The following is a 13,722-nucleotide window of genomic DNA, read 5'->3' as shown; positions in this document are numbered from 1 at the left end:
GGTAGGGGACATAGCCTCTACCTCTTGAAAGGAAAGTGGCAAGATTCTAGAAAGTACCAGGATATATGTGATGGATGGAAGGTACAGTTGTTGCCAACTTTAGAAAACACAAATTGTCGTATGTATATTTGTCAGAGTATGCTTACTGGCCACTGGCCTTAGAATCATCTGGGGCGCTGGTAAAAATAAGCATTCCTGAAGCCCTTCTCCCAGAGATTCTAACTGTCTAGGTCAGTGGTGAGACCTGGGACTCTGCATTTAAACATCTTAAATAACTTTGATAGATCCTAACGTTTGAAAACAAAAGATTTTGAACAAACAAGAACAAAAAAAGTATATATAAAGAGTTGCCAGGGGCTTTCTTTTGGCTGTCTTCTATCAGAACAAATAATGAGTATCATTCAGATTAAGAGTGAAGGCTCTGGAGCTCCTAGCCTGGGTTTGAAAACTTACATTTTGCTGAATTTCTCTGTCCCTCATTTTTTTCACCTATGAAATATACTTACCTTCATGTGGTTGTTGTGAAATGAGAGAGAGATATATAAAGTACTTAGAACAGTGCATATAGCATTTAGCAAGCATTATTATTTTTGTAATTTGATAGAACCAGGTATAGTTTTCTTTAGGAAACCAGATTTTTAAAAGTTGGCAGTATAACCTTGTTTGATATAGATTGGTTTGATAGCATGAAATTTTCTTAGAGTATTAACCCTTTAAAATACATATTTTTCATATCTCTAATTGTTTTGTTCTGTTCTTGCCCCCCCATTGATAACAGCTCACACTATATTCATCTGGAAAATAAAATCTGAACTTCTGATTCATGAAGTCCTGTAGAACAGGATATAATCTAGAAGAACAGGTTGCCACATGGCTGAGATGGGGTTTTCAGGTGAGAAGGCTGCTTAAGAGTCCTATTTACTGTATCCAATACAGAGTGAACAAAACAGTGGTAATCAGAGGCAGGAGGTGGGGGTGGGGAGTAATGGGAAGATGTAGGTCAGAGGATCCAAAGTAGCAGACATTTAGGATGAACTAGTCTAGAGATGTTCAACATGTACAACATGAAGACTATAATTAATAAAATTGCACTATATATGGGAATCATGCTAAATGAGTAGATTTGAGCTGCTCTTGCCACAAAAACAAATAAAGGAAAAGTAGGTAACTATGTCAGATGATAGACATGTTAATATGCTTCAGTATAGTAACCTTTTTACTATTATATGTATCACATAACATCCTGTTGTATACCTTCAGTATACAAAATAAAACTTATTTTTTTAAAAAAAGAATACTATTTACTACATCCATAAAATATGGATAAAATATTGTAAAATACTGAATGGATTCCTTCAGGGAAGGAGTGTTGAGCAGCTTGAGAACAGAGGTAAAAGGGAAACTTTTACTCTATATTCTTATACCTTTTAATTTTTGAATGATGTGAAAGTTTTATCTATTCAAAATGTAAAATGTGTGCTTAGTTTACTAATTTCGACAGTCTACTCCAAGAGGTATTCAAAGCTCTTCCAATGCTGATCAGAATGATATCAAGCCTGGGCAACATAGCAAGATCCCATCTCTATAAAAAAAAGTAAGAAAAACTACCCAGACGTGGTGGCACACACCTGTAGTCCCAACTACTCGGGAGGCTGAGGCAGGGGGATTACTTGAGCCCAGGAGTTCCAGGCATCAGTGAACTATGATTGTGCCACTGCACTCTAGCCAGGGTAACAGAGTGAGACCCTATCTCAAAAAAAAAAAAAAAAATACTATTATATACTCAAAACTCAGCAAAAAGGTGCTGGTCCAAGGTACTGAATATGTGATTACAGTGGCCAGATAGCTTCACTAAGCTCAGAACTCCTAGCTAATTAATCTTTTTTGGCTGTTCATCTGGCCTTACTCTCTTCCTTGTTTCTTTCCTGCCTTTGCTCTTTCTGGGACTCAAAGTGTAAGTACCTTAGCATTATGATATAGGGGAAGAGCAGGCACACATGCTGTGTTGGAGGAATTAGAGAAGTCCTGTTCTATAAGAATCTCTTATCCCCCTGTAAACTATTTTACTGCCTCCTGCTCCTTCCTCATCACCCACCCCCAAATATTCTAGGTTTGCTATTTTGGTCCTATAACTGGTAGATGCATAAGTACTACTTTCCCTGTAGGCAATAACTTAGGGCATTTATGCCTAGGATCTTCTCTCTCTTGATCACCACTGTATCACTGGGGCCTAATGAATAGTCTGCCATATGTAAGCTCTCAAAAAATATTTGTCACGCCAGGCACGGTGGCTCACGCCTATAATCCTAGCACTCTGGGAGGCCAGGGCGGGAGGATTGCTCAAGGTCAGGAGCTCAAAAGCAGCCTGAGCAGCCGGGCGCGGTGGCTCACGCCTGTAATCCTAGCACTCTGGGAGGCTGAGGCGGGTGGATTGCTCGAGGTCAGGAGTTCGAGACCAGCCTGAGCAAGAGCGAGACCCCGTCTCTACTATAAATAGAAAGAAATTAATTGGCCAACTAATATATATAGAAAAAAAAAACTAGCTGGGCATGGTGGCGCATGCCTGTAGTCCCAGCTACTTGGGAGGCTGAGGCAGGAGGATCCCTTGAGCCCAGGAGTTTGAGGTTGCTGTGAGCGAGGCTGACGCCACGGCACTCACACTAGCTTGGGCAACAAAGCAAGACTCTGTCTCAAAAAAAAAAAAAAAAAAATATTTGTCAAAAGAATGAATTAATCAATGCAGACTGAAAATAAACACCTATTTGAGAATGGCTGACACAGATTCCATAAGTGAATACTTACAGAAAGCACAGGAAGTTTATGTTTATCCCTAAAACTTTCAACTTGACTTCCTGGAGGGCAACAGAGATTTTTACAAACTGTCTAATGTGTTGCAGAGGCAAAATAGAGTAGTTCAGTTTAGAAAATGGTCTGTCAGTCACCTTTGATAGAGGCCCTGTTTCATTTCATAAGCAATCGTCATGAGGCAGAAGTATTTGTTTGCAAGTTCCTTATTGTTTCTTACAGCATAGAGAAACTGTCTTGTGGGCGATCAAGACAGAAGTATCTGTGAGAGGAGGGTTCATGAACGCTGACTCAGACGGCAATGGGTGGGGGTGGAAGAAAAGGCCGCACACCGATTTAGAAAAAGAAGGGGAAAATGCCTGCTGGCTTATATTCATGCCTTCAACATAAGTAGCTGAGCACCTGCAAACTTAACCAACACAAGGCCAGCCTGTAAGAAGAACCTGAGTAGGGTCATTCAGGGTCATAGGCAGTTCCTAAGGAGTACTATCTTAAGGTGGAAGGCCCTGAGGACGATGAGACCCAGGAGAATCAGAGTAATAAGGCTGACCTTTGTTTTTTGCTTTATGCTTTATAAAATGTTTTTGAATGTTATCTCACCCAGGGATACCCTTTAAGTGCACACACCACTGGGGCCCATCATTGATTCTACAATGTTCCTATGAACGTAGATGGAGAGGTGGTTCCACACACACATTTGTCTCCCTTCTCTGGTCAATTCCCAGTGGAAACAGGATTCCAGAGGATGGTGATTCAAGACATCTGGCCAGAAGCCTGGCTGGAACAGGAACTCTGCAAAGCAGGACTCATTTCCCTGTGTGCCACCCTTTCAGGTTCCAATGAGAATTGTTTGCATTCCATGTCCCTGCATAACTCTGCCAGTGATTGCATCTTCAGCCTACACAGCCTAAACTATTCTCCCATTTCCTCCCTCTTGGTGGCCCCACCCAAGTTTCTTTTCACTACACTCCCTTCATCTTTCTTCTTCCCCTACCATCACTTGTCTATCTCAAGTCCTATTGATTTCTCGTATGCTTCTTAGTTGTGTCACTTGCTATCTGAAAAACACTGCCCACCTGGTTCCAGTATGATTAGAAGTTTTTGAAATCTTTGTTTTTTTTCTGAGTACAATGATTTGGGACCAGATATACTCTGGAGCATAGGTATTCAAACTTCAGAGTGCTTTCTTACATTAGAGGATATTTCAACATACAGGTGAAGGGGCCTCACCCAAGATGTTCTGAGTTCAAGTCACAGACCTCATGCATCTGTGTTTTTAACAAGCTCCCCAGCGGCCAGGTGCAGTGGCTCACGCCTGTAATCCTAGCACTCTGGGAGGCCGAGGCCGGTGGATGGCTCAAGGTCAGGAGTTCAAAACCAGCCTGAGCAAGGGTGAGACCCCCGTCTCTACTATAAATAGAAATAAATTAATTGGCCAACTAAAAATATATAGAAAAAATTAGCCAGGCATGATGGCACATGCCTGTAGTCCCAGCTACTCGGGAGGCTGAGGCAGCAGGATTGCTTGCGCCCAGGAGATTGAGGTTGCTGTGAGCTAGGCTGACGCCACGGCACTCACTCTAGCCTGGGCAACAAAGTGAGACTCTGTCTCAAAAAAAAAAACAAAAACAAGCTCCCCAGGAACCATTGAAATGTCCAAAGGTTGAGAGTCAATGTCATATTATCTGATCTGTTCAAGAAAAACAAAATGATTGCAACAGCAACCTTGACTTATCCTTTTACTTACTCCTGTTTTTCTAAACTTTTCTGACCCAATACCCATATCTTCCCTCCTATCTATTCAAATTCTTATGGTCCAAGTGTTAGATATTTCAGATTGTTGGGGTTTTAGTTGACCCTCAAGTGTTCAGTATTTCAGATTTTTGGGTTTTGGGGGGATAAATAATATCTCCTTTCCTCTCCTGAAATTATAACCAATTGAAAAATACATGCAGGATTCAACAGATGAAGATCAAAATATTGTCTTCTTTATTAATAAAGCTGATTAGAGGGCACAACTCTAAATCTACAATTGGGCTTAATAATATTCCCCCACCAGTCCCCTAATTGCAGGCATAGCTACAAAGTCACTTAGCACAGCCAGACAACTGCAGGCCCCTGAACTCAAGACAGCGCAGATAGGAATGCGTGAGGGCAGAATGCAAGCCACTAAAGGAGGAGAAAAAGGAGAAGGAGAAGGTGGAGAAGGAGGAGGAGGAAGGAGAGGAAGACAGGAGGGAAAGAAAGAAATGGAGAGAGAATCAACTCACGCTGGATAACAGACTTAAACCTAAGGTATGAAACTACTAGAATTCTAGAGGAAAATGTTGGAAACACTCTCCTAGACATCGGCCTAGGCAAAGAGTTTATGAAGAAGTCCCCAAAGGCAATCACAGCAGCAACAAAAATAAATAAATGGGACATGATCAAACTAAAAAGCTTCTGCACAGCCAAAGAAATAGTCATGAAAGTAAACAGACAACCTACAGAATGGGAGAAAATTTTTGCATCCTACCCATCCAATAAGGGGCTGACAACTAGAATATACTTAGAGCTCACGAAAATCAGCAAGAAAAAAATCAAATAACCCTATTAAAAAGTGGGCAAAGGACTTGAACAGAAACTTTTCTAAAGAAGACAGAAGAATGGCCAATAAACATATGAAAAAATGCTCCACATCTCTAATCATCAGGGAAATGCAAATCAAAACCACAATGAGATATCACTTAACTCCAGTGAGAATGGCCTTTATCAAAAAGTCTCCAAACAATAAATGCTGGCGTGGATGCGGAGAGAAAGGAATACTCCTACACTGTTGGTAGGACTGCAAACTAGTTCAACCGCTGTGGAAAGCAATATGGAGATACCTTAAAGCGATACAAGTGAATCTACCATTTGATCCAGCAATCCCATTGCTGGGCATCTACCCAAAAGATCCAATGACACTCTACAAAAAAGACACCTGAGAAGATCAGAAGACTCAAAAAATCAAAAAAAATCAAAAAAAAAAAAAATAAGACACCTGCACTCGAATGTTTATAGCAGCACAATTCATAATCGCAAGGCTGTGGAAACAGCCCAAGTGCCCATTAATCCAAGAATGGATTAATAAAATGTGGTATATGTATACCATGGAGTACTATTCAGCTCTAAGAAACAACGATGATATAGCACATCTTATATTTTCCCGGTTAGAGCTGGAACCCCATACTATTAAGTGAAATTTCCCAAGAATGGAAAAACAAGCACCACATATACTCACCAGCAAATTGGTATTAACTGAGCAGCACCTAAGTGGACACATAGGTACTACAGTAATAGAGTATTGGGCAGGTGGGAGGGGGCGGGTATATACATATATAATGAGTGAGATGTGCACCATCTGGAGGATGGTCATGATGGAGACTCAGACTTGTGGGGGGAGGGGGGTAAAGGGCATTTATTGAAACCTTAAAATCTGTACCCCCATAATATGCCGAAATAAAAATTAAAAAAAGAAAGAAATAAATGGAGAGCGAGAGAAAGAGTAGGATAGAAAGAGAAGAGGGAAACAGAAAAGGCTGGGCAGACCCAGTTCATTATTTTTCAGTTCACCAATCAGAAAAATTACTTGTTTTTCTAATCACAAAGCCATTTGACTCATACTTTGGGTACCAATAGTGTGTTTTCTTAACCTACTGCTTACTTGGTAGCAACAAACAGGGTCTTGTTTTTTATTTATTTTTTTTTTATTTTTTTCAATGACCATAAAAATATGGAACGCTTCACGAATTTGCGTGTCATCCTTGCGCAGGGGCCATGCTAATCTTCTCTGTATTGTTCCAATTTTAGTATATGTGCTGCCGAAGCGAGCACAGGGTCTTGTTTTTTCAGTCAAGTTTCAGATAGATGTGGTCTCCTAGAAAGCCTTATTTATTTATTTGGCTATTCATGAGGCAATGGGAGTGGAGAGGGAACAAAGAAATTTGTAACTAGTTGTGATCCATTTGTTGTGAACACCACTTTTCTATCCAGTTTTTAGTGTTCTCTGTCAGGAGTGACATAAAATAGATTTGCCTTTGCCATCAGCCTCATTGCTTTTGCTAGCACTATATTCTAGTCACAGAGGCCTTATTTTGTTTCTTATTTCTTTTTCTTTTTTTAAAAATTTTTTATAATTTTTATAGTTTCATAATTATTTTTTTCCTTTCTTTTTCAGGCTTCTTCACAGGATAAGTTCTAGACTTATTTTGTTTCTTAAAAGAATCGTGCTACCTATCATATGGCCTTCACATGGGCTGTTCCCTCTTGTCCTCTTCACCTGCCTAATTTCAACCCTTCCTTAAGATTTCTGCTTAAAGTCACATCCTCAGAAAAGCCTTTCCTGACCCCAATAGATTGGTCAGTTGTCCCTGGTATATGCTCCATGGCATCCTTTTCCTCTGAGACACTCAGCACAATTGTAATACAATAATTAATTCCATAATTATGTATTTAATATCTGTCATCCCCACTGTAATAATCTGTGAAGACAAATTGCAATTCTTCTGGCATCTGGTACATATAATGGGTGCTCAATAAATCTTTGTTGAATGAATGAAGTAAAATAAATTTAAAATTTAAGAGTTGCAAGAGAGAACCTAATAATGAATTAACTTTAAAGTGAAAACTGTGGCCATGTACACAGCCTGTAATCCCAGCACTTTGGGAGGCCAAGGCAGGTGGATTACTTGAGGTCAGGAGTTCAAGACCATGCTGAGCAACATAGCAAGACCCTGTCTCTACAAAAATATGTTTTAAAAAATTAACCAGGGCCAGACACAGTGGCTCACGCCTGTAATCCTAGCACTCTGGGAGGCCGAGGTGGGAGGATCACTCAAGGTCAGGAGTTCAAAACTAGCCTGAAGAGCGAGACCCCGTCTCTAGTATAAATGGAAAGAAATTAATTGGCCAACTAAAAATATGTAGAAAAAATTAGCCGGGCATGGTGGTGCATGCCTGTAGTACCAGCTACTCAGGAGGGTGAGGCAGAAGAATTGCTTGAGCCCAGGAGTTTGAAGTTGCTGTTAGCTAGGCTGATGCCATAGCACTCTACCCCGGGCAAAGAGTGAGACTCTGTCTCAAAAAAAAAAAAAGAAAGAAAGAAAGAAAATTAACCGGGTATGGTGGCATGCTTTGCTACTTGGGAGGCTGAGGCAGGAGAGTCACTTGAGCCCAGGAGTTCAAGTCCAGCCGGGGCAACATAGTATGATTTCATCTCTAAAAAAAACATGAAAACTATATTGTAAGGATCTTTAATAATCTAAGTAAGTCCTTAAGTTCTGATGATCTCTATGAGGCTTGTGGTTGTAAATTAGCAATATTTAGGGTTTTCATGGGAAAAAAAATATATAGATGTGCATGTATATGTAAATTTATTTATATATGAAAATTAACAAGAATAAGAGAAAACCTAAAAATAATGTGCTTGTGTGAAAGAGGGGAAGATTGGGCCAGGTGTGGTGACTCACACCTATAATCCTAGCACTCTGGGAGGCTGAGGCAGGGGAATCACTTGAGATCAGGAGTTTGAGACCAGCCTGAGCAAGAGCGAGACTGTCTCTACTAAACAAACAAACAAACAAACAAACAAAATAGGAGGGAGATTAAAGGAGAACCAAGCTGTCTGGTTCATATCTCAGTTTCACCATTTACTAGCCAAAGGACTTTAGAATAGTACATGTAATATGTCTTATAAATGTTAGCTCCTATCATAATATAGATATAATAGGAGACATAAAGTGAAAGGATATATAACAAAATGTTAGAAGCGATTATCCTTTGGGTTTTGGTTTTTAAATATGTATTACTGTTTTTTTTAAATCTCTATTTTCTATTTTGAAATGAGCATGGCCTAGTCTAGCACAGTTGTTAAGTTCATGGGCACTGATATCAGCAATTTCTGGGTTCTACCATTTGGACCTTGCATGACTTTGAACAAGTTATTTAAACTTCTGAGCCTCTGCTACTTCCCGTGTATAATGAGAGTCACAACAGGGCTAACAGAATAGACAAAAACAACATATGTCAAGTGTTTGGAGAACCAACTAATATATATAGAAAAAATTAGCCGGGCATGGTGGCACATAGTAAGGTCCCGAAACTGTGTAGCCAGTTTTATTTATGTAATAAAATAAAATTTTTGGAAAGATTATCCCTAATAGTTAGGTAGTAAGATTGCTCTGGAGTCTTCACTCTCTATTATAACGAGTAACTTTATTCTGGGAAGTTAGAGAAGAAGAAAAGGCAATCCTCTTTTAAACTGAAGCCATTTGATGCCAATTCTTAAGTTCTAGAATTTTGTCTGTTTTGTTATTTTACTAGCAGGCATTTAAACTGCTTTTATATAGGCCATGTAACTTTTTTTTTTTTTTTTTTTTTGAGACAGAGTCTCGCTTTGTTGCTCAGGCTAGAGTGAGCGCCATGGCGTCAGCCTAGCTCACAGCAACCTCCAATTCCTGGGTTCAAGCAATCCTGCTGCCTCAGCTTCCTGAGTAGCTGAGACTACAGGCATGCGCCACCATGCCCGGCTAATTTTTTCTCTATATATTATTTGGCCAATTAATTTCTTTCTATTTATAGTAGAGACAGGGGTCTCTCTCTTGCTCAGGCTGGTTTCGAACTCCTGACCTCGAGCAATCCTCCTGCCTCGGCCTCCCAGAATGCTAGGATTACAGGTGTGAGCCACCGTGCCCAGCCTAGGCCATGTAACTTATTTGCTGGTATTTCAAGTTTGTGTTTATAGCTTTAAACTTGCTGGCACTGAACTCTGAAGTTATGAAACACCTCATGACATGGCTTTTCTTAGCTACTCTTACATTATAGTCTTCTGGTTTCCCCATTACCTCTCTCATTGCCACTTCTGAGAGGTCCTTGCTCAAGGCTGTCCTCCTTCAACCAACCTCAAAGTGTTGGAATTCCCTGGTGCCAGGTTCTGGGCCCTTTCTCTTTTTTCCTACATTTTCTTCCTACAAAGGCTTAACATTTCCATGCCTTTAAATTTATACCTAGCCCAACCTCCAAATACATCTCTCCAACTACCTGCCTCATTTTATATCTCCACTTGGATGTCTCAGAGGTATCTCAAACTCAACAACTCCCAACGGCAGTATTCATTTCCACCCCCATCAGACTCCCCAGACTGGCTCCTTTTTCAATCTTCCCTATCTCATGAATGGCACCACAGTCAAGCTAATCATCAAAGCGTCACCTGAAGCATCTTTCTTTCTCTCAACTCCTACATCCAATCAATCCATCAGCAAGTTGAGTCATTATTTCTGCTTTCATAATCCATCCAGGCTCTCTCTCCTTCTCTCCATCTCCACTGCCACCATCCTGTCATCCCCGTCATCTCTTGACTGCAGTGCTGTAATAGCCTCCTTGTTAGACTTGCTTGTAGTCTTGAACTCTCCAAACCAATCATCACAGGGCAGACAGAGTAACCTTTTAAAAATATAAATCATATCATGTCGCTTTTTGTGTGTAAATCCCTCAAGTGGCTCCCTACTACATTTAAAATAAAATCTATATGCATGGCCTGTGTCCTAATTTCATGTTATCACCACCAAGGCCGATGAAGCCCAGCATGGCCTGGCTCTTACCCACCTCATCTCCTGCCACTCTCCTCCATACTGTTCACCCTATTCCAGCACATGCTAAGCTACTCCCACCCCCATTAAAGCTTTTGCTTAAGTTGTTCCCTCTCAGCCTAAAGTTGTCTCTCTCCTCTTTCCCACCCACAAAGTTTGGTTTCCTTTCTGGTCTCAACTTTGTGAGACCTTCCCTGGCCCCACTAAGTGAGTCTCCCTGTTAGGGTGAGGTCCTCACTCTGCTCATAGCCATTGAGACTTGACACCTGGAGTCATCTTACTGTCTTTGATCCATCTTCCTTCCACTTTGTGCAGTGAATGTTCTACAAGTCCAGTTGATTGCTTATGAAAATCTGTTTATCCTTTCTGTCTCTTCTATGGCATAGGCCAGAAAGATCACTTGCGGCTTTGGAGGATGGAAAAGATTGGAAAGGACAGAGACGGGCCCTCTATGTGGGCTTCCACACCAGCAAACATTAGCCCCTGGATATTCTGTGGGAAATAAGGAGACACTACAGCAGCTACAGCAGCTACAACAGCCCACATTTATGTTTCTTTACTGTGACCTCATATTAGTCACTTATTTTCCATACTAGTCATTTCATATCTATATGGTTCTTAACTTTTGTGGCTTTTTTTTGAGACAGAGTCTTGCTCTGTTGCCCAGGCTAGAGTGAGTGCTGTGGCGTCAACCTAGCTCACAGCAACCTCAAACACCTGGGCTCAAGTGACCCTCCTGCCTCAGCCTCCAGAGTAGTTGGGACTACAGGCATGCGCCACCATGCCCGACTAATTTTTTCTATATATATTAGTTGGCCAATTAATTTCTTTCTATTTATAGTAGAAATGGGTCTCGCTCTTGCTCAAGCTGGTTTTATTTTATTTTATTTTTTGAGACAGAGTCTCACTTTGTTGCTCAGGCTAGAGTGAGTGCGGTGGCATCAGCCTCGCTCACAGCAACCTCAAACTCCTGAGGTTCAAGCAATCCTTCTGCCTCAGCCTCCCGAGTAGCTGGGACTACAGGCATGCACCACCATGCCCAGCTAATTTTTTCTCTCTATATATTATTTGGCCAATTAATTTCTTTCTATTTATAGTAGAGATGGAGTCTCGCTCTTGCTCAGGCTGGTTTTTTTTTTTTTTTTTGAGACAGAGTCTCGCTTTGTTGTCCAGGCTAGAGTGAGTGCCGTGGTGTCAGCCTAGCTCACAGCAACCTCAAACTCCTGGGCTTGAGTGATCCTTCTGCCTCAGCCTCCCGATTAGCTGGGACTACAGGCATGCGCCACCATGCCCGGCTAATTTTTTATATATATATCAGTTGGCCAATTAATTTCTTTCTATTTATAGTAGAGACGGGGTCTCGCTCTTGCTCAGGCTGGTTTTGAACTCCTGACCTTGAGCAATCCGCCCGCCTCGGCCTCCCAAGAGCTAGGATTACAGGCGTGAGCCACAGCGCCCGGCCCCTCAGGCTGGTTTTGAACTCCTGACCTCGAGCGATCCGCTTGCCTCGGCCACGCAGAGTGCTAGGATTGAGGGCGTGAGCCACCGTGCCCGGCCCTCAGGCTGGTTTTGAACTCCTGACCTAGAGCAATCTGCCCACCTTGGCCTCCCAGAGTGCTAGGATTACAGGCGTGAGCCACCGCGCCCTGTCGGTTCTTAACTTTTTAAGGGGTTTATCAACTCCCTTGAATACATGGTAAAAGCCATGGATCCTTTCTCAGAACAATGTACGAAAACACAAAATTTTGCAAATCACAAGGGAAAGGAATTTCCAGGCTAAACTTCTGCTTTAACAGTTCATTGCCTGCCCTCTTGGATGCTTGCAGTGTTATCTAGCTTTTTCATTCATTCAACAAACACTTCTTGGAGACCTAGAATGAGGCCAACCACAGTATGAGATGCTGGGTTTATACACAGTATAGAACAAGATAGATACTAGACTCTTCCTTCACAGAACTTGCATTCCAGCAAAAGGAGCAGTCATTAAACAAGAAAACAAATGATAATATAATGGCAGCCAAGGGGGAATGTCCGAAAGAAAATAAAGGAGGGCGTGGGACAATGGTGGTGTGGTCTTTTCTGAGATGATATTTGAGCAAGACTTTATAATATGAGGCAGTGGTCATGAGAAGAGGTGAGAGAAGAGAATTGCTGGCAATGGGGACAGGAAGTGCAAAGGCCCCGGGGGTCTTTTATTCTTCTTAAGATGGAAGGCAAGGTCCAGGATTCTGCACATTTTCTTCCTCCCGTAAGAGACAGCCATTGCTGTTTCGAGAACACAGGACTTCTACAGGTCTCCATTTCAAACGTCTCAATCCTAGTCCTCACACTTCTGGGCTTTTCTGGAATGCCTCTACCCCAGGGAAACCTTAACTCCTCCACTAAGGAGGAAATAGTGTTTCTCTGAATATTAGTATATGCTTTTTTAAATAGTACTTGTTACTTACTGAGGATGGGGCGTGGAGCAGTGGTTTTGTTTTTCTGGGTACCTGGGATAACTTTGCGAGCACGCTACAGAAACTAAATGCAGGGGCTGCAGATAAAGCCAATACCCGCCCTCCGCACCCGGGCCGCTTTCCTGCCGAGACTACATTTCCCAGAGAGCCGCGCGGGCCGGGAGGGCGCGGGGCGGTGTCTCCTAGGACCCGGATTGAAACAAGATGGCGGGCTCACGGTGAGGAGCTGTCAAGGTAACCGCTGCCCTTTCCTCTGCTGATCGCGGAGTCCCTCGAAGAAGGGCAGGCCCAGAAAGCTTGTCTGCAACTGTCGAGGTCTCCTGCCTGTCCTTCCAGTAGGGCGAAGCTGCCGGCATCCCTAGTCTCCATCCGTCCTGCAGAAGAGCCGGCAGGTGGCCGCGAGCTTCCTGTAGCGCCCCCCTCGTGTCCCGGCAGACGCGCGGGTGGAGCCGACGGCTCTTGTGGCTCTAGGGACCACCTCTTGGTCGAAGCCTTTCGGGTTTGTCCCTCGGTGCTAGTCTTTGTGCTCCTGGGAGCCTATTCCTCAAACCTCGAACCCTCCGAGGCTCTCTGTAGTTTTTGCTTCGGGATTGAATTCGGGACCAAGGAAATACCCTCTGAAATTCCCTCCTTGGGGTGAATAATCTGACCCCCAGATGTGTTTGCCCTTGGGCCTCGGACAGAGGGGTCCTAATGTCCTCCAAAATGTTGGTAGTCAGTGGATATGGGTTTGCGTTCCACCCATGCCACCTATTAAGCAGCGAAATACTGGGCAAGTAATCGGTTGACCTCTCTGAGCCTTTGTTCTTAGTCCATGAAATGAAGACACAAGTCTACTTCACAGACTTGTGAAA

At 42.4% G+C, this 13,722-nt stretch overlaps 1 protein-coding gene and 1 non-coding gene across 5 annotated transcripts in view; one reads left to right on the top strand and one right to left on the bottom strand.

Moving 5' to 3' along the window:
* The window catches only part of MRPL42 (mitochondrial ribosomal protein L42), a 37,189-nt gene continuing 23,467 nt past the window's right edge, over positions 1-13,722 (top strand). The window contains exons 1-2 of one of the 4 annotated variants that reach the window (XM_020287928.2): positions 1-81; positions 779-892. The gene's annotated coding sequence lies outside the window, so the exon portion shown is untranslated. The other 3 variants (XM_020287926.2, XM_020287929.2, XM_020287927.2) reach the window with 3 other exon arrangements.
* On the bottom strand, positions 6,554-6,660 carry LOC142873500 (U6 spliceosomal RNA). Its single transcript, XR_012921522.1, has one exon. It is a non-coding gene; the product is annotated as a U6 spliceosomal RNA (small nuclear RNA).

The sequence above is a fragment of the Microcebus murinus genome, chromosome 10, assembly GCF_040939455.1.
Source record: "Microcebus murinus isolate Inina chromosome 10, M.murinus_Inina_mat1.0, whole genome shotgun sequence".
Taxonomy (NCBI): domain Eukaryota; kingdom Metazoa; phylum Chordata; class Mammalia; order Primates; family Cheirogaleidae; genus Microcebus; species Microcebus murinus.
This window is presented reverse-complemented; position numbering and strand designations above follow the sequence as displayed.